We start from the raw sequence: 24,451 nt of genomic DNA on the forward strand, positions 1-24,451 counted from the left end.
ATTCTTCTACTGAACAGGATTTATCTATTCCTACTTATGAGGACTCTGATGCAGAAGATTCCACTCCTTCTTCTTCTCCCCCTGAGGATTTCTCTTTTGGAGAGAATTTATGCACCTTAAGAGAACATTTCCACAGGGAAAGTAAGGATTTCTCTGAATCTAAAAAGAGACTTGGGGATTTTCTTCTTATTCCTCAGCATAGGCCTTTGGCTATACCTCCTGTTCTAGACATTGTTGATGTTTTTTCAAAATCTAGTATGACACCTGATTCTCTGCCTCCGATTTCTAGTAAGCCAGACAAGATACTACAGGGTTCCTGACTCCCACAAATTCTTTTTCAAAAATCCTACTGCTGATCCTGAAACCATTTTTCTGGGTCCCAAGGGCATTAAGGCCTCTACTGCTAAAATTCTTACTCCTTCTGATAGAGATTCTAGGGTGCTGGATAGATGGAGTAAGAAGACTTGCACACTTGCAACCTTGGCAATCAGGGCTTTAAACTGTCAATTTCATATCCTTAAATATCAACAGCATATCATGGGACTACTTAAACAAAAACTGATGTTAATCTCTGACTTGTGTGGAAACTAAAGATTTGCAGGATTTATTACATTCAGATGAACAAGTTGGAAAGCATACCTTGTAATGTAGTTTTGATTCCTTGGAGATCTCTTGCAGGGCTGCTGTAACTGGATCTGTGCTAAGAAGGCATGCTTGGCTCAAAGAGCAAACTCTGCCTGACCATGTTAAAGCAAAATTGTTGGATGCTCCTTTACAACAGGACCATCTCTTTGGTAATAAGGCTGAAGAAGTGTTAATAAAGATGGAAGATGAAGATAAAGCTAAATCTATGCAAACTGTGAAAGATTTCTTACAAGTGCAACCTCCAAGATTTAGTAGGCACTGGCCTACTAAGAACTAGTCCTTTCCAGTCCCCTCGAGAGCCTCCCAAGTCAAATCAAGACATTCCAAAAGCTCCAGGTTTCAGTCACAAGGAACTTTTAGAACAAAACAATGGGGTGCCTCCACCTCCAAATCTGGAAACAAGAAGACACCTCACCCTGGTAAACAGTCTCAATGACTTCCCCTCTACCATCACAGCACTTACCTTTTAGCCACCCCTTTGGGGGGAAAACTGGCACTTCATGCACGAAACTGGCAACTCATTACCCAGGACAAATGGGTTTTAAATGTAGTATCCCAGGGATACAGATTTCATTTCCACACTTTGCCAATCCCAAACGGATGGCCAGATCTGCCCCCAAATCAGTGGGCAGAGGCCCAGAAACAAGTTCTGACCCTCATGAACATGGGGGCTATTCAACCAGTACCAGAAGAGGAAAAGGGACACGGTTTCTATTCAAGACTTTTCCTGGTACCCAGATAAGACAAATCATGGCATCCAATTCTGGAATTATCCACTCTAAACGTATTTCTGGACATTCCAAAATTCAAGATACTGACTCTTCAACAGTTACTACCAATGCCAGGCAAAGATGCCTGGTTGGTAACTCTAGACTTGAGGCTTACCTGCATATCCCAATCAGGGAATCTTGCAGAAGATACCTCTGCTTCAAAGCAGGCTACTTGCATTACCAGTTCTCTGCACTGCCCTTTGGCTTATCTACTGCGCCCAGGGTCTTCATAAAGTGCCTGGCACCAGTAATTGCATTTTGCAGGCAAAGAAATATTCAAATATATCCATACCTGGACAGTTGTCTAATTCAGGCAGAAAACAAGGGCATTCTTCTATAGCATCTGGTGTTTGTAAAAAGGGTTCTAACTTGTCTAGGGTACACCATAAACGAAAAGAAATCACAACTGGTACCCTCTCAAAAAATTAGATTCCTGGGTACAAGCTTGAATACAACTGCCCAGATGACTTACCTTATGCCAGAAAAGCAAATTCAGTTGGTGACTTACTTCAAACAGGTGGCCACAAAAACCCTGCTGTCTGCAAGACAAATTCTGCAAGCCTTGGGGTTCATGGCCTCCTGCATTCTTCAAATTTCATATGCAAGACTGCATATGAGGAAACTTCAGTGGTACTTAAAAAGTTTATGGAGTCAACATTGTTACAGCCTGGAAACAATGATTCCTATTGTACTTTGCCTGCAACTAGAGTTCCTATGGTGGGCAGAGGCCTGCCACCAAAACAAGGGACTGCCATTCACTCCACCCCCTGCTGCCCAAACCCTAACTACAGATGCATCAGACTATGCTTGGGGGGCTCATCTGGCAGGAAAGTGCATTCAGGGTAAATGGAGCCCAAATCAAATGCACCTACATATCAGTCAGAAAGAGATGCTAGCTGTACAGAATGCACTGACAGCCTTTAAGGACTAACTTCATCCAGGACAACTAATGATAGACAGACAACACCACAGTAATGTGGTACATAAACAAGCAGTGGGGTACACATTCCTACCCCCTTTGCAGACTAGCCATGGCAGTGTGGAACACGGCCTTGACCTATCAGATACAACTACAAGCTCAATTCCTGCCAGGAAAGCTAAATACTCTGGCAGACGAACTAAGCAGAAATCTTATGGACGCACACAAATGGAAACTGGAACTACAAGTTTTCAACATGTTGACATGGAAATGGGGGAGCCCAGACATAGATTTTTTGCCTCACTCCAGAACTATCAGTTGGACAAATTCTGCACAAGAATCCATCACAAAAAAAGCTTGGAAAGTGGATGCTCTATCATTCAGCTGGAAAAACCTATCAGTCTATGCTTATCCCCTCTGCCTCTGCTCTCCAAAGTTCTACTAAAAGTCAGACAAGACAAACCAAAAATGATTCTGATTGCTCCAGACTGGCCTCACCAACACTGGTATCCACTCCTGTGCAATGCATCACACCTTCCTCCATGGCACCTGCCTCAGATACCTTACCTACAGTCTCAGTAGAACTACCAAATTCTGCACACTCGGCTTCAAACTTTGAATCTTGCAGCATGGCTAGTCAACTAATTTCACCCTTGACATCCCTCAGCAAACCTGTGATGGATGTCAGTTTGGAGGCCAGAAGACCTAGTACTAGAAAATCTTATGCTGACAAATGGAAAAATGTCTTTGCCTGGAACCAATCACAGGGAATAAGCACAGCAATGCCCAATATTCCTCAGCTTCTGCAATACTTAACTGAGATGCTTCACAAGGGCCTATCTTTTTCTTCCATAAAAATACTTGCCTCTGCCATTTCAGCTCATTACAACACAGAACCCCCCCTCTTCTCTCATCCTCTGCTAAAGCAGTATCTGGAAAAAAAACATTTAAGACCTCCCAGGAGAGCACCAACTCCTGCATGGGACCTCAATTTTGTTTTGGAAAAACTCACTCTCCCTCCTTTTGAGCCAGCAGCTATTGCAGACCTAAAGTTCCTCTTCTGGAAAACAGCTTTCCTTTTAAGTCACTTCAGCTAGAAGGATTTCAGAATTACAGGCTCTTATGGCAGTGGAGCCTTTCATTATTTTTCATCCAGACAGGGTGGCTCTCAGGACCAATCCATCTTTCATGCTTAAGGTGGTATCCAGTGTGGCTCTTAAGCAGACCATTCTTCTGCCAACTTTCTTTCCCAATCCACAGAACAAGGGTGAGCAGATTCTGCATTCATTGGATGTACACAGACAACTTAGATTCTACTTAAACAGGACAAAATCTCTAAGAAAATCTGAACAAGTGTTGGTGGCATTTGCTGCAGGGGCAGAGGGAAAGGCTATTTCAAAGCAGACTATTTCCAAATGGATAAGCCATTGTATTTGTTTCTGCTATATGCACCATGGTAAACCTATCCCCAAGGGAATCAGATCTCATTCCACCAGGGCTGCATCTACCTCTGCAGCCTTTCTCAGAGGGGTTCCTACCAGCGACATTCTAGAGGCTGCTACCTGGAGCTCAGTTCATACGTTCACCAAACATTACCATTTACCTCTCTTCTCTAAATCCAGAGCTGGCTTTGCCATTGCTGTCCTGCAGGGCCTTATAGCTGCTCCTAATGCTGTATAAATTCATCCTCCCAACCATAGCTTTGGGAATCTACCCAAATGTAATGACTGCAACAGTGAAACATGACGAACATAGTACAGTTGTGTACACTTATCATAAGTGTAGATGTTCGAGTGTATTCACTGTTGCAGTCCTGGTTACCCACCTTCCAGCCCCCTGTTTTTCTCTTACTATACCTCTCCTTTCTTTTACTATGCTTAAAAGCCTTTTTGGTGTATTTGCTTTTGTTTGGAGGTATATTTTTTGTGTTTTAAATTATATACATACATACATATATATATATATATATATATATATATATTTTTTTTTTTTTTTTTTTTTTTTTGCTCCCCATTTGGGGGGCACCTGACATCTGGGGCAAGAAAAACTGATGTAATGGCGTCGGCTGCATGTTTTACACCCCTGATGACCTGACGTCATGGAAGAAGGGACATCAACCAACGCAGGACCCAAGACTTAATCAGGCCGACTGAGGGCAACCTGCCAGCAGATTACCCAAATGTAATGAATGCAACAGTGAATACACTCAAACATCTACATTTATGGTAAGTGTACACAACTGTACTTTTCCACCATATACAGTTAACTTGCCATACTTTACAACATATAATACACAGATGATAAATGTATACACAAACACACACACGGGTATGTGTCTGTGTGTGTGAAATGTATACTGTGTAGATATTGTTAAAAACCATTTGAATGCTGCAAGTTGCAAAAATAAAACCTTTAAAAGATTTGCAGGCTGGAGATTATGAGACTGTTCTTTTGAGCACTGACTCATGCTTGTATATCTTCCTTTTAATTCATCAAATTTTGATTGGTTTGGGTTCCCTCCTGCATGGATTTTGGACCATCCCATGATGTTCATAGACATTTCACAATAGCACGTGTACAGCACTTTTTTTCAACTTTTCTTTATTCTGACACTGGACTTCAGTTTAAGATTTCACAGATAATGCTGAGATCCTTAAGGTCACACTTTCTCTGTCTCCACAACCCCCTTCAACTGATCACCCAACGTAAGATCTTTCATGTCACTGTTGTCAGGAGTCTTTTTCAGTACTTAAGTGATAAAGAGTTCAGGTATATTGTTTCACTTGATGTCAAGACTTTGCTGCAGGATAATGCTCTGTTTCTCCTTTGTAAGAAATGGCATGCTTGTACACAGAGTATAGTACTCCTACTTTTTTCTATCAGGGGTGTTTTCCTATGGAAATTGCATTCTCCTTTGAATGCAGTACAGTTCCCCGATTGGATTGCACTGTGGTTTAGGGATGTCCTGCACTGGCTTTTAACATAGAGTACATTCAAAACGAAGCAGATCAATGAGGAATTGACTTACATGTATTCATATACTTCTTTGTTATGTCTCTATTATAAGACTGATAAAGACATTGGGTCAGAAAAATGATAATCACTGATGTCATGGTTTGTTGGTGTGTGCAATCCAGATGGGGAAAACTATATATTTTTTTTAATTTATACAAATGCCTGTAAGTATATTTGTAAGAGATTCTGATGGTGTCTACCAACATATGGTAACATTATAAATTATTTTTGAAATGCAGTGTATCAGACTTGTATTGAATAAAAATATGTTCAGTAAAACTGTCTGGTTCTTAAATAAAGTTAAAGTGTACTTGGTTGTATGTCTGTACATTTGAAGTACTGATATTTTGCAGAATGGTAAAGGGCATAGCTTGATTAACATATAAAGTTAAAGTAGACATTTTACATGGATTCATAGTCTAGTATTAGGTTAGCTCCCCTTGTGGGCCATTTTTAAGCCTAACCAGTTTCCTTTCTGAAGGTGATAATTAAATCCTGTACCTTGTGTCTGTGAGGTAAAAAACTTAACCATTACACCACCCAACTGTGTATTTTGTATCATGACCCAGTCTCTAAAAAAAAATACCTTAGCAGCAATTTACGCTGTTTTAAGGGATATGGAAAAGTGATAACATCATTGTTGACAGGTTTTAAAACATACTTTGTACCTGTCTGGAAGTTTCAGTACTTTTTTTTTCTGTCCTCTCTGCTTAGGTTTAGCTCTTTACGGCAGGCATCCACACCGTAGTATAACTTTAGGAAGTAGAAATAATTTTGATATGCAAGTCATGAGACAGGGGTTCACTTGTGAGTAAAGCTTCAGTGGAGCAACACATCTATGTCTCTGACTTGTGAATACAGGAGTTGCATCTCAGCCTGAAGTACTGCATATTGATGTATTTTTTTTCGAAGTATATGGAACTTAATTCAATAGTCAGAACTTGGTGTCAGCATTGAATGCAACTTTAGAAGCCAGAAATAGTCATTATCTTAATTTTGATTAATGAGACACTGACAGCTGCATAATTAAGTTTCCCTATTCCTTGATTCAAATGTTGTGCAATTTTCCTTTGCTTTTCATACTGCTGTATATATTATCCGATTGTATAAATTCTGTTTTTCATTTTTTCATTTGGAAGTTTACCTCAGTACATTAATGTTCCCATACAGAGAAACCCTTACTAGTGAAACACAGAATATATATTAATATATAACATTTTTTTTCTTTATTTTGTTGGTTTAAAGTAGCAATAATAATAAAATCCACCTTATTTGGGTAAGAAGTAACAGAGCCATGGAACCACACCAATAGCAAACAAAAAAGTTTAATAAAAGTTAAGCGTTTTCATTCCTCTTTAAAGGAACTTCATCAGAAGAGTAAAAAAAACTTTCATCGTGTTCATTTTTAAAATCTGTGCACAAAAATCACAAGTCATTATAGGCAGTCACAGTCGTTCTTTCAGTTTCATTCTTTTAAGTCACATAAAAGCAACACAAGCATAAAAAGTAACACCGTTTCTTAAAATTCATCCTGTACTGCAATGGTAAAAACACTCTAGGTAATCAGTATAAAAGCTTAAATAGCAGCAACACATCTAACTCCCGTGACTGCAAAGCTGCATAGGATTCTTTGAGAAAACTGGAAGTCCTGGATTCAAACATTTGATGCGTCTCACTATGAGTAGCCTCTGTGACAGAGCAGAGGAAGTTCAGTTTGCCATATTCCTTCATATCACGGTCTTGAAGCCATCAAGCTATTTAATGTTTTGTTTCTCTAAAAGAAGTAGAAAAAAAGAACTTGTCAATACTGAAAATATAATATTTAGATATACTGTGAGTCAAAGTATACTGTATAAACTTTCATTACCTGAAATCAAGGAGTGCAGCAGTCCATGTGGCAGAGTGAGGACACTGGGCACATGATCATGAATTTGGGAAACAGTATGATGCATTATTCAAAGATAGAACAGTTTGTGGAAAAAGAAGCTAGCATATAAGAGGCAGACTTCTGAGTGAATTAGATTTGATGCTTGAAAAAGAAGTAGATGTACATCACAGCAGTGAATTATCAACTGGGCTGTTAAAATCTATTACAGACAACTTAAAAATATATGGATGGGATGCTGTGCATGAGAGTAAATGGCAAACAATGCCTGAAAGTTATACAATTAAATGCAAAAAATACTATAGACCAAATGCTATCATGGATTAACACCTGTTAACGAATGAACAGCAAACAACCCCTCTGTTTCCACTTGTGGCTTCAGGTATGAAATGAGGAATCATAAAGATTGAATTAGGTTCACAGAGTGTGTTGAGCTTTTGGTCGATATGTGGGAATGTGCTTTAAAAACAAGTTACAAAAGCAAAGTATTAATGTTTCAGAGACAAGAGGTGAGTTAAAGACAAAAATGCTTACCCGTACAGAATAAATGCAATTCGAGAATACACTGTAAGGGTGCAGCAGAGCTAGTGTGTATAAAATAGAAATGTCTGCTGAAAATTCCGGTAGTAAAATCAAAGATGGATGCCAGAAGAGTTCAAGAAGTCTGGACTGAGAAACTATGGAAAAAATGGCAAACCTCTGCTATATTTAAGCTTGATACTGGTGTGTAGTATAATGACCGAGTCACCAGTCAAACTGCTGGCTGCGGACTGCATGCTAAGTAAGTCAGATTGTGTATTATATTCCGAGCAAAAGTGGAAGCATTTAGGTCAGATTTGGTTAAGCTACTTAGAGATAGTGTGTATGCAGGCCTTTAAATTAGAAACTGTACAATTTATTAAAGTAACCCAATGTAAGTGGCAAAAATGCACATATGTTTACAGACATTCTTAAGAGAATTCTGGTAGCGCTTGTGGAAATCGAGAATAGCGTGCAATTTACAGCAAAAAAAAAAAAACAGAATCCAGAGAATAGAAGGTGAAGAGTGATGTTAGGTCGTATGTTCACAGATGCAGCCAGAACATTCAGTTGGTAATTATTTTTAAGGGTTGAACAGTGCTAAGTGAAAGTCAGAAAGTCAGTGGAGAGAAGCTGCCATAATTAGACTGCAAATCAGCCTAACTGGGAGAAAAGGGGCAAAATATTAAATTTTAAGCCTTTTCCAGAGAGAATGTTCATAGAAAAGATAGATGCTGCAAAAAAAAAAAAAAATGTGACAGTTATAAGTGCGTCACTGTAGATGCAGAAACATAAAATGCAGTGTACTAAGACAGGAACAGTTTTACAGAAAAATATTGTGTTAAATTATCACCTGAAGTTCTACTTGAGCTTTTTGTACAAGTTAGTGGTATGGTAGCTGTTGTGGAGCAATGGAAATTCAGGATTTATACAGATCCACAGGGCATTAGCAAATGGGTAGTAAAAGAACACTGCCCTTTATAGACAGTAGTAGTAATTAGTATTGTATCAAATTCAGGCTCTTCTCCTTGTTCAATGTTAATCAAGGATTCTAGCCAATCATACTAGATGAGGCAAGTTTTAAGCTATACTTGTGCTTTTTTTCATGTATCTTTTCTACTTTTGTAATGAGTGTCTGATGGACTTAGTCATGCCTGAAAAGGTTCTTTAGACCAGTGTAGTTAACTTGATTAACAAATTTGAATGCATGAATAAACAAATACATATATACATAATTTCAACACACCCTTGGCAGGTATAGATCTTGGAGAAAACCATTTGGCTCTTCATCAGCTCCAGAAGTCCTTCACCATACTGTAGCTGATGTGCTTGAAGGCATAGAAGTTTTTTTTTAATCTTGATGATATTTTGATATAGAGTACTGTAGAACAAGAATCGCGTTCAGATTCTAGACTAAGTTCACATAGGTTGAAGCTGAATACAGCAACATTTCAGACTAATTGGTTTTCTTTGACATATGAAGTTAATCTTCTGACAACTGATTGGTTACATCCAGGTGCCAATAAGGTCTATGCCATTGTAAACATCCAAACTCTGACAGATAATCATTAATTCAAATGCTGAGGGTCATGCACTACAGTTGAGGTCTGTACCATATTTGCCAGCTCTAGCCATACTTGTAAGACATCTGAGCATTTCTTATTTTGGAGTTGGTCAGAAGGTCAGTCTTGAAGCTTTGAACTACTAAAGAGATCACTGACAAGGTCACTTGCACTCAAATATTATGCTGCAGCATTATGTGTAACAATACATGTGCATGCAGTTTAGGAAAAGTGCTGCTGCAAGTTAGACCTATTACCTATCAGTTCAGTGCTTCAACAGATGTACAAACCAAGTATGTGAAAAGTGAGAAGGAAATGCTAGCCATAGGCTTTGGTCATCAGACATTTCATGATTGTGTATGGGAATCATTAATGTAAACTGATCACAAACCATTGTACAGTGTTAAAGAAGTCATTATAAAAAAGCAACAGTAAGAGAGCAAATAATGTTAATGTTACCTCAGAAGTATGATGTCAAACTGATATTAACCTGGTTTGCTGATGCTTATTGCTAGCAAGCTGCACCTGAATGTAAAGGAAATCTGCTGTAGTAAAATGTACAAGATTACTGGTTGTGCCACGCCAAAAACAGTAAGAACTAGAAATGACTACATGAGCTGCACACAGATGTTACTGAGAGAAGCTGCATCATGATGGTCAGATAATTCAAACATCTTCATCTGTTATTCAGACCACACAGTACTTTCAGAGGGGAGGCATCTTGTGTACAGGGTCGCTTATTTAAATATGATAAACTCATGCCTTTTTAGCCAGGTACTGCAGAATATCAACAAATCATATTTGGGAATATATTGGTTCAGAGAGAGCCAGATGTGTACTTTAGTGTCCCAAAATGATAATACTGACAGGCCATAACATTGGCCTTATCTCTTGTGTGTCTCATAGGTTCACATGTTCATAGATTAGTACTAAGCTAACTGCCCTTGCGAGCCATTTTAAGCTTAGCCAATTATCCCTTGTGAGACTCAAACCCTGCACCTTGTGTTTGTAAGGCAACACCCTAAGCATTAGGCCACCCTCCCAACCTCTAAATAAATAAATAAATGAATAAATAAATAAATGTGTGTGTGTGTGGATTATATCATATTATCGAGTTTTTGAAAACTCTAAATTCATTTGGTTGAGACTATATGATAAGAGTTTCCAAAAACTTGAATTAAAAAAAATCTACAGTTTTGCAGAGAGACAAGCCATCTTGTACCCCCTATGTGGAGAGTTGTGCCCTCCACAACCTCTGAAAATAATATATACCAACTCCGAGATCACAGTACAGTGGAAAAATGGTAAACTCCCCAACCTCCTCTGTACTGCGATCTGCATAGAAATTCATCAATAAGGAATTTACACTTTTTCCCGCTGTAATGTAATCTTGAAGGTCAAATTCCTTTGAGGGGGATACTTCTAGAACTCTGAGAGATTAAGATTTTGACCAGCAACATGGAGATGATTTTATGATGCCACAGATTTTTATGTCTTGAATTAGAGTACCTTTTTACAACTGATTTATTTTCTTCCAGTCATTGCATAATGCATATGGTATCCTGCACATGAGAGTTTATAACTGTAATACCCTTGTAACCAAAGTCAGACGCCAAAAAGAGAGTTTTTTTGGAAAGCAACTTAAAAAGCACACAGTCTGAGTTCAGAAGGAGACAGTTGTCAGTAATGATTGACAAGTTTCAGGTCCCAAGAGGAGGCACCAGTTTCCTAGGTGGTTTGAGTAGTTGTAGACCCCTTGAAAAATATCACTATTTAGTGGAACAGGAGTGCGGTTATGAGGAGGCACTCAGGTTGACAGGAAAGGCTCTTCAAGAGGAGATCTGGTAAATATTAAAAAACCTGCAGTACTGTGCAGTTTTCTGGATCCATTAGGTTCAGCCTATGTAGCTGATGAGGACCACCCCATCTTGCTTCACAAAGATTAGTATTGCATTGTCCAAGATGACAGTAAGATGAAAGTGTTTTTAGCTTCAATTCTTGCTCAGTCCCCATCATTTCTAAAAGTAATGCCATTATTTCCATTTCCCCTGTATGCTTGCTTAGTGTTAATTATGATCAAGGTTTTGTTCACTTCTACATGCACAAGATCCCTTCCATGCACAGTCAAGTGCATTAAAGGTCAAAGTCTGCTCTCTTTGGAATTGGACCACTAGTGCACCCAAGCTGAGAGCTACCGGACTTGCAACCAGGAAATTTCTTTCTTGATGGTTGCACTTACCAGTGTTTGTGTAGTGGGCAGCATTGTTGCTGCCAAAGGTTCCTTGGGTGCGACTGGATTTTTCTGATGTGTAGCCTGGTAAGCACCAACATGAAAATCAGTGCTGATATGAGTAGCAGAGCTCTGACCACTTCCTTTGCTGTGATCTGGTCCTTCTGAGCAAAAGCTGAAAAAAGTTGAATTTGCTGAGTTCTCCCTTGCTGAAAGGAAAAGCAGGTACCTCTGTGTAGATGTGTGCTTGTAGGAAGATGTTGAATGACTCTGGGGCATTCAATGAAAAGATAAGGTTAGTTAGATGGGTCAGAGTCAATGACAGTGATATCCATCACTGTATGGTCTAGGTTAAGACAGACATTTAGATTTGTGCAGGTGTGAACACCCTACGCCATCAGAAATTAGTGCTCCATTGTTAGGCAGCTGGTGAACAGCTGTGACACTGGAAAGGCTGGAGGTGGATTGGATATGTCTGTCTTACTCCCTGAATTTCAAGAAGTATCTGTATACCTTGTGAACAAGGAAATTAAGTTAGGCATATGTCAGGTCCAGTGGGGTTAGGAAGATTCTTGGACAAAGTAGTGGAAAATTGACCTGAAAAGTGAATATCCTAAACTTGGCTGTTAGAAATTTGCTTAGTTTCAACAGTTTTAGAATGGTCCTTATGGATGAGACGACTGGAATAAATGTCTCTTCTCCAATGGCAGTCCATACTGGTACAACATGCAATCAAATGGTAGATGATTTTGAGGGTAGATGACAGTGCACTAATGAATACATTGTCCTCTTAACAGTGGAAAAGGACGGTGCACCAAAGAATGACCATTTTTTCAAAGCAAAAAACTGTGCAGTGGCACTACAGTACCTTCTTTATAAGCCAAGCATCAGTCTGATAGTGAGTAAAGAGGGACTATGCTTGTAGGAGACGTGACTGAAAGTTCTAGAAGTAAGACTGCAAGGTCAGATATCCACTACTGTCAAATCCTACAAAGACAGAACGTTAAGCAACAGTGATCCTCACATGTTATTTTTTTTGCACTAGAATCAACATATATACATCATTCATTCCCAGAACTATTCTGGTCACAGATTTTTATGAAGCAAAGCACTGTGAACACTCTTGTCACACTGCACACATATACAAGTTATGTACTTACCATAATGATAGTGCTATAAGAATATCCATCTTTGGTATCCTGTAAGACTGATGCATTGTCGTTAGGACTGCTTGGCAGGTGAAACTTTCCCATGCAGTAAATAAGCATCCCTTACCCTTTTCCTGTCATCAATTCCCACATTCTCTAATTCTTCTAGCTTTGAGCTCAAGAAAGAAGAAATGTCAAAGGAGAGAGAGGAGGAGAACATATCTTTAGGCAACACATGCTTCCAGTAAGGGATGGAGGGAAACATGTTATTGAAGACTGACCTTCTTGCTGATCTATTTTTGTGGTCAAGTAAATTACTTTCATACCTTGAAAGTACCATTGAAAGTTGTTAGACTGCCTTTGAAATCCTGTGTTGACTTAGCCTGGGGGTTTCTGTTTGCATTATAATCTGTGCTAGTCACATTTTTTTTAATCATTTTGCTCATCTTTCGAGTGGTTGGCTGCTGAGATTTACCTGCATAAATCAGCTGACAAAAGCTGATTTATGTATACTTTTCTCCACTTATTTAAGATTAGAAATTTGTAGATAATTGTTAAATATAATATAATACAGGGAGATAATACTCACTGTCTCTAGCTGCAGTTAGTCTCCCAACCCCCCCCCCCCATTCTTGTTGTGGTATTAATCTTGGTGGCTTTGGAATTGCCCGCCCCTGCTGTAAATCTGTTTTTGGACACCCCTACTGGGCCCATCTCATTTGCTCACTCAGCTGAGTACAGTGAGATCATATTTTGATTTCAGACACTCCTACCAGACCCCTCTCCTCTGCTGTGTACAGAGAGCACTTGGGAAGGCCATCCCCTACAGCATTTTAATCTGCTCTGTTCCCTCCCTCTCCAAAAAAAAATAAAAAGCACTAAATAGTTTTTGAGCTGCTCTTACACAACTGTTCTGTGTGCTTTTAAGTCTTCAAGTATTCTTATTTGATTTTTCATAAACTTGTTTTTGTCATGTTTAACTTATCTGCATTTATTTAAACTGTATTTGCCTTAATTTTGCTACTCACTCAAGTGTGCTAGCTTGTACTGCATTTAAAGTGTTTTTGCTTTAGCTCATTCTTTCTAATACAGAGAGAACTTTGAGAAAGCCAACCCACTTAACTAAAAAAAAAAAAAATATATATATATATATATATATATATATATATATTCCAAGCTTGTTTTCTGCCTTTCCTGTAAGTAGTCTAATCCAGATACAGATTTGCTGTATCCAGGACTGTTTGTAATCTTCTGTGCCCCAAGCCTTTCTGTGTTGGAGGGAAGCCTTCTAGCTCATCAGTGGGAGTGGTAAGCACTAGGTAGCCTGTCTATCACAAGAGTGGTTTCTGACCCAGAAACTGTAGTTTAATGGCCATTTGGGCAGTTTTTCCTTCTCTTTCAACTTTCTGGTTTAAAAGCCTGCATTTGCACTTGCTTCCCACCTTCCCTGTAACTAGTTTTAGTCCAGATACAGATTTGCTGTATCCAGGACTGTTTGCAAGCTTCTGTGCCCCCAAGCCTGTGTGTTGGAGGGAAGTCTTCTAGCTTATCAGTGGGAGTGGTAAGCACTAGGTAGCCTATCTACAACAAGATCCAGATACAGATTCTTAGTTTTAGCACTTGAATTTGCTCATCTGTGCTCAGCATTTGTTCAGAACTTGTAAGCATTAAATCAGCTACAAATTACTACAGCACTCACCCTTCCTCATTACCTAGAGGAAAACAGTTTTGGTACTTACTTTCCTCACTTGCTTAGAGATAAACAGCTCTTGTACTCACTTTCCTCACTTGTCTAGAGGAAAATATTTGTTTATTCAGGCATGTCCAAGGGTCAGTTCCCAGTGTTCTCTCCTGTCTATCTGATGAATCTGGGAATCTTGGGGCAATGTAGAAATTTCCTCATGTACACAGACAACCCTCTCCTCCTACCACAAAACACTACAACCTGTGAGAGATGCACTTATCTAGCCAAACTGGAGGTAAAGCTCTCTCCAACCAAGACTGAACTTGATAGTCAAGAGGAGAAGGCAAACACTTGCGCCACACCACACTCATCATATAGTTCCACTAAACCTACACCACCAAAATCCACACATAGAAACACAAAAACATTCGCGGAGGCTCTCAGTAATAATCTGCTCAAGCAACAGAGACCTCCAAAGCAGAAACGCAAGCAATCTCCCACCTCCAACACATCCCAAATGACACATATACCACAGACTCAGTGTGCCACTCAACCATAGCCCATAAGGCAAAACAACATACCCAACACACTAATCATAGGTGATTCTATAGTCAGGCACACTGATGTCCCACTCACCAGGCTAAACAAGAAGAAGGTCACTGTCAGCTGCCTGTTGGGTGCCAGGATCTGCCACATAACCCATGCACTCAGGTCACTCCACAACAAGTACAAATATGACTCTGTGATTGTCCATGTTGGTGTGAACGATCTGAGATGTACCTCCCCGGGCTACATGAAAAGAGACATGGAAGAATTCTCTGATCTTGTAGCACAGGCAGGTATGACCCTAGCCCTGAGTAGCATACTGCCATTGCCCAGAATGCTACTGCAGTACAAGGACAAAATGTTTGACTTCAACAATTGGCTAAGCTTCTGGTGTCATTCTAAGGGGATCCAATATCTGTCTGCCTGGGATGACATTGTGGACAGACCACGATGCTTTGCCAAGATGGCCTGCACCTGTCACCCCTGGAATTCCGGATACTGGCAAAGGCTCTTGCCGCCCCTATAGTGCCTTTTTTAGGCAAGGTTCAAATGACAAATTCACCACCATAACAGGAACAGGCAAGCAAAAACTTGAGGGTAATGCTACAAGTCCAAATCTCAAAATGCACTCCTTAAAATGGAGAACATCGATGTCTGTGTAGTGACTGAGACCTGGTTCAATGCTCCAGAGAGCACCCCTGCATTACCAGGCTATAACTCGTACCACACGTTTCGGCCATCTAACCTGGATCGGAGCACCAAAGGTGGAGGTGTGTCCATATTCATTAAGGATATCCACACCTCCAGGCTAGTTGCTCAGCATAATGCAGCCGAGGTTATCCAAGTGCAACTAACTCTGGGCAAAACTGCAATCCAAATTGTAGCTTTCTACAGATCCCCCACCATGCCCCAGGATTCCCACTCCTGTTTTCTTGATATACTAAAAAATATTAGGGTTCAAGCAAACACCCTAATATTGGGCAATTTCAACAACCCCACCATTAACTGGGAAAACTACTCGTGTACCAACTCCTTCGCTCAGTGCTTTCTGGAATTCATAAATTCCAATGCCCTGTATCAACGTATCCACACCCCCACCAGGGGCAACAATATCCTAGACCTAGTCACTACCAACATGAGTGACCGGTGTTCCACACCTGAAGTCACCTCCTCATTGGTCAGATCTGACCATAAGCTAATCACCCTAGATATCCACATCCTGCCCCCACCCCCCATTAAAGAAACCACGGTAAAAAATTTCTCCAAAGCCAACTTCATACTTCTAAAGACAGAAGTGGTGAACTTCATGACACCCATGCAGATGGACAGTACAGTTACGACTGATGAATCCTACACAAATGCACTCTATAAGCACTTACACGAGTGCATGGATCATGCTATCCCAAACAGAACCAAGACGCTATCCTCCAAAAAAAGGAAGCCGATCTGGTGGTCCCCTGCCATAAACAATCTCTACAACAGAAGGAAGAAATTGTTGCAAAAGAGAGTAAAATCCCATGAGTGGAGGAGCTCCCTGGTCAGCCTTAGCAAGAAGCTGAGATCCCTTATAAGATCTTCTAAAGCTAGCTATGAAAACAAGATTACCACTGATTCTAAGGACAACTACAAAGCATTCTATAGCTATGTCAAGAATCTCAATGGCAACACCCAGATCTGCTCTGAGTTACAGCACAATGGCACAAAAATTACAGAACCAGCTGATATTGCCGACATCCTGGCAGATTCAGTGCTAACTTTACCCCCCATCCCACCCCCTAAAGGGCCCATATCAATACAGGAAGACTGCAGAGTCCCTGTAATCACAACTTTACAGGTAAAAGCAGCATTCTCTAAAGCCAAAAACACAGCATCCATGGGACCGGACAACATCCCAGGCTGCATTTTACATGAACTTCAGAACGAACTGGCTCACCACCTAAGCACCATGTTCAAGCATAGCCTCACGTCAGGCTTTGTGCCCACTGAATTGCGCACAGCAACAGTTACCCCACTCCACAAAGGGGGAGCCACCACTGATCCTGGGAACTATAGCCCTATTAGCCTGACGAGCCTGGTCTGCAAGGCCATGGAACGTATCATCATGGAATTCATAGACAAAGACATTGGTAACCCCCAAACTCTGGACCCCACCCAGTTCGGGTTTATGAAAGGCAGATCTTGCCTCCTGAACCTGGTTGACTTCTTTGAGGCAGTTACCAAAGCCGTAGATGAGGGTAAGGTGGTTCACACAGCCTATCCTGACCTCGCCAAGGCTTTCGACACCATCCCTCCCTCATTCCGGAATTATAGCTAAATTCACTAAACTAGGTATAAATCCCTATGTCACAAGATGGGTTGCTAACTGGCTCACTGACAGAACCCACACTGTAAAAGTTGCAGACTCCAAATCTGACTTCAAACCAGTGACAAGTGGAGTACCACAGGGTTCAGTCCTGGGACCTCTCCTGTTTGGTATCTACTTCTCTGAAGTACAGGCTAACACAGAAGGCCTCTGGCTAATGAAGTTCGCAGATGACTGCAAACTAGGAGCTATAGTCAAGTCCCCAAATTATGTGAACATCCTACAGAAGGGCCTCACTGAGACAGATGCCTGGTGTCAGACCCATGGCCTCAAGCTCAATGCCAAAAAGTGCATCATCCTATTTGTTAAAAACTCTGTACCCATGAACTACCACATAGGCGGCAGTCTTCTTAACACTGAATGGTGATAAGAGACCTTGGGACCCAGGTGGACAGTAATCTCTCCTTTGACAATCACATTGCCACAGTAGTCAGGAAATCCTTCTACATAGCACACCTCATCACAAAAGGGTTCTCATCCAGGAAAAAAGAGGTCATTGTTCCCTCTACTCGACACTCACTAGACCCATTATAGAGTACAATGCCCCTTTTGGAATGTACCTCACAAGACATCTGCAGCAGCTGGAAAGGCCATAGAAGTACCTCACAAAGAGAATTACTGGCCTCAAACCGATGCCCTACACTGATCATCTCAAAAACTCCAGCTTTACTCTGTAGCATATCGCCTACTCCGAGGTGATCTCTGCCTAACATATAAAGCTATGTCAAACCCAGAGCTGTTGGACATGCTACACCTAAAGAAATCCCAATCCTTCTGAGCTACACACTCTAGGGACCTAAACCTTTCACCACAATAAACAGGACTTGCCTGGAGGGATAGATTCCTGTCCCAGAGACTTCCCATACTCTGGAACAAGCTACCCATCTATGTCAAGCAAAGTTCCTCATTAACACTCTTCAAGAACAATCTTGATGAGTGGATGGGAAATAGGAAATACACCCTGGGGATCACTTCTGTGGCTCTGCTCGACCAGGGCACAGGAAATTAACTTTCTTGGGTTGGCATAAGCCAGGGAACTTTGTTGGCTAGGCTTACTTAGGCTCTTGGGCTGATAGCCTTGTACCTACCTATGAACCTGATGAGAAACACCCATCTTCAGTCCCTAGCTAATCCTCCTGGATGGCCACTATCACTATTATATAACAAGCAGTAGCTCCAAAGAAAGCTATGACCTGGTGGTAGTGTCCAGCTTACATACCGCAAAGGTATTCAATGAAGACTGGGTTGTGGCTGGCTGGCTGCATAAATCCCATCCATAGTGGCATTACAAAAAAAGTTAGTATCAGTGGCCATTGCTCCAGCAGAGGCCTTCTCCATTTATGGTGATATAATTCAGTACAGTTAGCTTATTATATCGAAAGGGTGAGCTTAGAAGCCTTACCAAATGTAACTCTCAGCAAAAGATATAACCTCTCATTCTTGTCAAAAGATTTAATACTGCTCACATAAAATCTGAGCTTTTTGTGGATATCCATCAAGGGAGGAAGTGTCCATTACAGTTAAAATATTTAGTAGAAGAAAACAGAATTGTTGAGTGATCCATATTTGATCATGAGCCAATTTTTGGTGTGAAGGGTGGATTTGTTCAAGTGGAAAACTAAGTAAGAAGGTTTTGCAAAAGGATTTCTATCTCTAAAATCCTCTAGGAAGAAGTAATATCCAGTAGAAACATTGTCTTCCAGGACAGAAACTTAAGGTTTGCAGAATCATCAGTTTCAAAGTATGGAAAAGTTAGCTTTTTGAGCAGAAAAGATTTATCCCAAGGAGGGAGGGAACCTTAGAAAGCCCCAGTAAAAAAGTACTAGTAAGAGGGCTATAAAATGAAAATGCAATCAAGCCCAGTAAGAAAGTTGGATATAGATAAAAAATGATCTTTAACAAATAGCTTAAATCAGTGTCAGAATATTCAAATAACTATGAAGCAATCAAAGGAACAAAGACTGTTAGTAGATATAGTCCTTGGTTTGATGTACCAAAAAGAGAAATGGATCCATCTAAATCAATATGTTTGTTGGCTAAAGAGCCTGTGAAGGGAGGACCTGATGAAAGCAACAAGCTCTAAACACTGATCTGGATGGGATATGCCTTAAGGTTGAGACAGCATGGTGTGGAAAGATCATTGATATATAGTGACTTCTGCACAATAAAATGTCTCAGCAGAGGACTTAGGTTTGTTTGTGCTAGAAGGCAGATGGTAGAATGTCTTTGTCTTTGAGAAGTTTGGCTTTCTGGAAGAATGTCCTCATCAGATGCGATAGGGAAAAGTGCAAAGGAGTCCACCTGGCTTAACTGTAAGCTTGGCTGTCTTGGGGCCTGATAGCCTAGAGCCACAGAAAACAAAATGAGACATTTGGCATTCCTCAAGGAGGAAAGCAAATTGCATATGTAAGTGCCCCAGAAAGGGAAGATATCCTCTGTGGAACTCAAGGCAGGGTCCATTCATGAGGTTACAGAAGAAAGAGACAGAGTCGGTCACAGAGTTGGCTTTCCTGGGATATTAGCTATGACTAGTAAATGAAACTGATGGACTACTACCACTGCTTCCAGGTGCAGGAGCCAGAATTTCATTTCTCTCCATTTACTGGTGTGCTAGACAACTGCCATATTGTTAGGAAGAGTGGAAATGACATCACCAAAGTACATAGTCCTAAAAGGTTGGCAAGGTCAAAAGAACTACTAGTATTGCCATATCATCTATGTGGACATGAGATTTCTGAAATGACCAGAAACCCTGAACAGTTCACCCACTTCCTTCCATCCTACAGCAGAAGAACCCATGATTGATGCTTGAGTTGTCCAGCTGAAATGGATTTCAAAAGTGGAGGTTGATAGGCTCCAACCACCACTGTAGATGGTTTCAATAAGGTCTGGAAATTTGAACAAGAAAGATGGTAGGACTACAGGTCCTGAACTGTTCAGTGAAGAACTTTGGCATGAGGCAGCGTAAGAACTAAAGCTGCCTTGAGGTGTAGTGTTTTGAGGCAAGCCACTGCTGAACAGACTGTGCTAAAAAAATAAATAAAACACATCTTGGGTCAGAGAGGCTCAGCGTAGAAGTATTTACCACATTCATGCTATAACTGTGATAGACTGAACTGTAAAAGGGATTTTGTGAAGTTCATCGTTAGTCAGCAGAACTTAATAGTTTCAGCAGATATTCTTTTATTTTCACCAGATTAAACATAAATAGGACAGCAAAGAGCTAGTCATTTAGATGTGGAATGTATTGCCTTCCTATGGTTTGTGGCGAGTTTCTACTGCCATGCACCTAAAGAACATCATGTGAGCAGAAGAGAGACTAAGAGGTGCAGTCATGACAGAAACCTGCTGGAATGCATATGTGATTTTGATTTGAAGGTAGTGTGTGTCTTGTAGATCCAAAAAGCACATCCAGTCTCATTCTAACAAAGGACAAGACTATACCATAGTCATCAGAAAGCTTACTTTTCTAAGCTACAGTTTTTAAGGCCACTGAGCTCTAAGACACACCTGAGGTCTGATTTCTTTGGCACCAAAAATAATTACAAAATACTATCCTATGTCTTGCTGATCTTGTGGAACCTTTTGGATTGCTCTTCTTCTTATGGGATTTAATCCCTCACTGTGTTTTGGACAGGATGGAATATCTGGAAAGGGGTGTGAGGGACATAAGTTGCTTTAAAGGCAAGGAAACTCCTCCAGACTGGTTGTTCCAAGAAAATTTTGTTTAGTAAGATAAGTGCATTCGTTTTTAAATAAAAACTTTATCAGATAAAAACTATTTAAACGCAATGCCTGTATATAACCCAATCAAGCTTAACCATTAAAGCCATGTAATTGTTGAGCCCCTCAGTGCAAGTGGGACATTTAAAGGGACTCTGCAATCACATGGCTTTAATGGTTAAGATTGATTGGGTTATATACAAGTGTTGTTTAAATTGTTTTTATCTGAAGTTTTTATTTAAAAACGAAAGTGCTTATTTTATTAAACTTCCTTGCCTTTAAAGCAATTTGTTTCTTGTTTTTTTTTTCAGTTCATTATGGTTTAACGGTTGTGTGGGTACTCAGAGGGGCGTCAAAGGGAATAGTATTCTCTGTCTCTGCCCAAGTTTTCAGGTGAAGGGAAATCTGACCTTAACTATATTAAAAGTGGGACACAGAAAACTTTCAGGACTGCTGGGACCTAAACCAAATGGACTGTCTCTTTCCAGCATTCTCTTGTTGGTGAAGTTACTACTGTGTGCCACTCCTAAACTACATCCAGTGTAGATTCCTCTTTCTTTCCATGGAGAATGGAACTTGCCTGTCACAGAGGAGATGGACTTGCTCAACTATTTCATACCTGTAAGGTCCAGTTTTACCTCTTTGCCAAACAAGAGAAAAAAGAGGAATATGAAAATGTTGTTTTGGTGTCCTCAATGAAGTTTGTGAGATTCTGCCAGGAGGGTCACTGCAAAGCAATGACAGACACAGCTGCTCCAGCTTCTGCCACATTATATACAATACAAATCGTAGGATTACTCACAGCTGAGGAAGTATTGGCCTAGGTCTTAAACATGTCTTTCAGTGGCCCATTTAGTAACTCCACCAACACATAGTGGACTTCATCAAGCATGTCCCTTTGAAAATATACTGTATATGCAAGGTATATTGGCACCTGCAAGACAGCAAAGTGAAGAAGAATGCAAGCTTCCCAAATCTGTCCATTGCATTACGTTCCCTCTTTTATGGGGAAACATTTGGGCTGTGAGGAGTAATTACATAGGGCATCTGAGTCTGAGGTATCTGGCTTGGTAATCTCTTCTTCCTTTGGAGCTGTAAACATGGCTTTCATTGTTCAGAAAATAAGCCACTAGGTGCAGGCTTGCACAAGGAATTTTAGGAGCATCTTTAAGATCTCCATCAAAGGTGGAAACACAGTGAAGAAATTTAAAGTAAATAGGCCTTCTGTAACCCTCTTCGGGAAGAGGAGAAATGGCCTGAAACCTATATACCCTTTTGCTGCACTAGCTGTAAATATTCTTCAGACCTGGGATATTTAGAAGGGGGGTGTGCACTGACATCTTCTTCCATCATGGCTCTAAGCTGAGGAACTAATGGAGATGATATGTTCTTCAAATTTACAATAGCTGTGCTGGGCTTTCTATGGAATCATTCTGACCTGGAACACAAAGTCTTAGCTGTAGCCAAAGAATAGAGAACCTATGAAAATTACTATGACTTTGCAAGGGTGCTGATAACACCTGGGCTGTTCATTGATTGATTCCGCCTGTGCATATGATTCCTCCTGTACAACTGCATATCAATTTGTGAGCAATATATCTTAGGCTTACATAATAATATACTACAGTTGCCCGCATCTGTAGCTTGACAAAAACTTTGATCTAGAGTTACTCTAGTTCATTTAGTTCCCTTAGTTATGACATGCTTCTACCATTTTTAGCCATATCTTTCAATTACCCCCAATTTTGGCCCCAAACTTTGCCCTCTCCCTCCTAAAACTTATAATCTTGGGAGAAAATGTGATTGATTACCATAACAGTAGATGTCCTACTGATCCACCACTGCGGTATTCCAGATAGGTGGGGTTATCACACATATCACACACATCTATCTGGGGTACCAAAGCAAAACCTTTCCACAGAACCATATATAGGTTCATAGATTAGTGCTAGGCTAACTGCCTTTCTGGGCCATTTTTAACCCTACACTTTGTGTCTGTAAGGTAAACACCTTAACCATTATGCCAACTAACCCACATTTATCCAATGTATGACCTAAGCCTATGGGTGTAAGGGTACACAAGTGGACATGTAAGTGTAAAACCTCAGATTATCTCCAACCAGGAAGTCTGTAGAAAAGTGAAGAAATAGGAGTACTTGTTAAGCTAAGAGGGAAGAATGTAGGAAATGGCTCCCCCTCAGTCCAAGAAAAGATGTAAGCAAAGACAGAAAAGGGGTTGGCAGGGTGGGAAGGAATACCGCAGCAGTGATCAGTTAGCCTTGTACCTACCTATGAACCTGATGAGAAACACCCATCTTCAGTCCCTAGCTAATCCTCCTGGATGGCCACTATCACTATTATATAACAAGCAGTAGCTCCAAAGAAAGCTATGACCTGGTGGTAGTGTCCAGCTTACATACCAAACTTTACATAAACAAAATTTTCTTGGAACAACCAGTCTGGAGGAGTTTTCTTGTTATGGAAAGTTCTTGCACAACTGTGCTGTGTCCTTCTTTAAATCATTGTTGCAGTATTCCAAACTGTTAGGTGATTCTCAAAACCTAAGTAGTGTAAAGGGTGGCTGAATGAAACTGGTGAAGACAGCTCTAGATTTAGAAAAGGTGGCTTCTACCCTGTAATGCTTGGTAAAAATATGCACAGACAACCAAGTAGCTGCTTCTAAAATACCTCTTAAAGTAACCCTTGTAAATGGCTCCAGATGGGGCCACTGCTCTGGTAGAATGTGCCTTTGCTGATGAAGGTAAAGATTTGCCATGATGAATGTAACAAAATGGGATAGATTTAAAAATACCATCAGCAATAGTCTGTTTTAAAACTGGGAAACCTAACTAGGTTTCTTGGAAGGAAATAAAGTATTGGACAGTCTTGCAGATTAACATAGTCTTGCCCAAGTAAGATCTGAGCTGTCTATGCACATCCAGTGAGTGCAGGATTCTCTTTCTCATAGTTTGTGGGTAAGAAAATAAAGTAGGGAGATTGATGGCCTGATTGAAAGTTGTCCATTTACCACTTTAGGCATAAAGGAGGGACTAGCTATCAAAGATACTCTGTGCTTATGAAAAATAAGACAGGTAGAACATGCCATCAGGGCCTGCAGCTTGGAGACTCGTCAAGATGAGGTAAGGGCTACCAGTAGTATGGTTTTCCAAGTAAAGAATCTGGGAGATGCAGAGGCTGCTAGTTCAAAAGGGGTAAAAGTAACTTTTTTCAAAGCTAAGTTGAGGTCATAAGAAGGCAGAAGAGCTTTCCTAGATGGTTTTGGGTGAAGTACACCTTTCAAAAACTGTTACCTGTAGTCTAGACACAGGAGGGTCAAGAGGTAAGCAAGCAGAAATGGCTGAGAGGTCTGTCTTGACTGAGGAATATGCCAGGTCAGATTTTAAAAGCTTGCTCAAATAAGGCAGGACAGTGGGAGCAACCAT

The sequence above is a fragment of the Protopterus annectens genome, chromosome 8.part0 (assembly GCF_019279795.1).
Source record: "Protopterus annectens isolate FY-2018-M chromosome 8.part0, PAN1.0, whole genome shotgun sequence".
In the NCBI taxonomy this organism is placed as follows: domain Eukaryota; kingdom Metazoa; phylum Chordata; order Ceratodontiformes; family Protopteridae; genus Protopterus; species Protopterus annectens.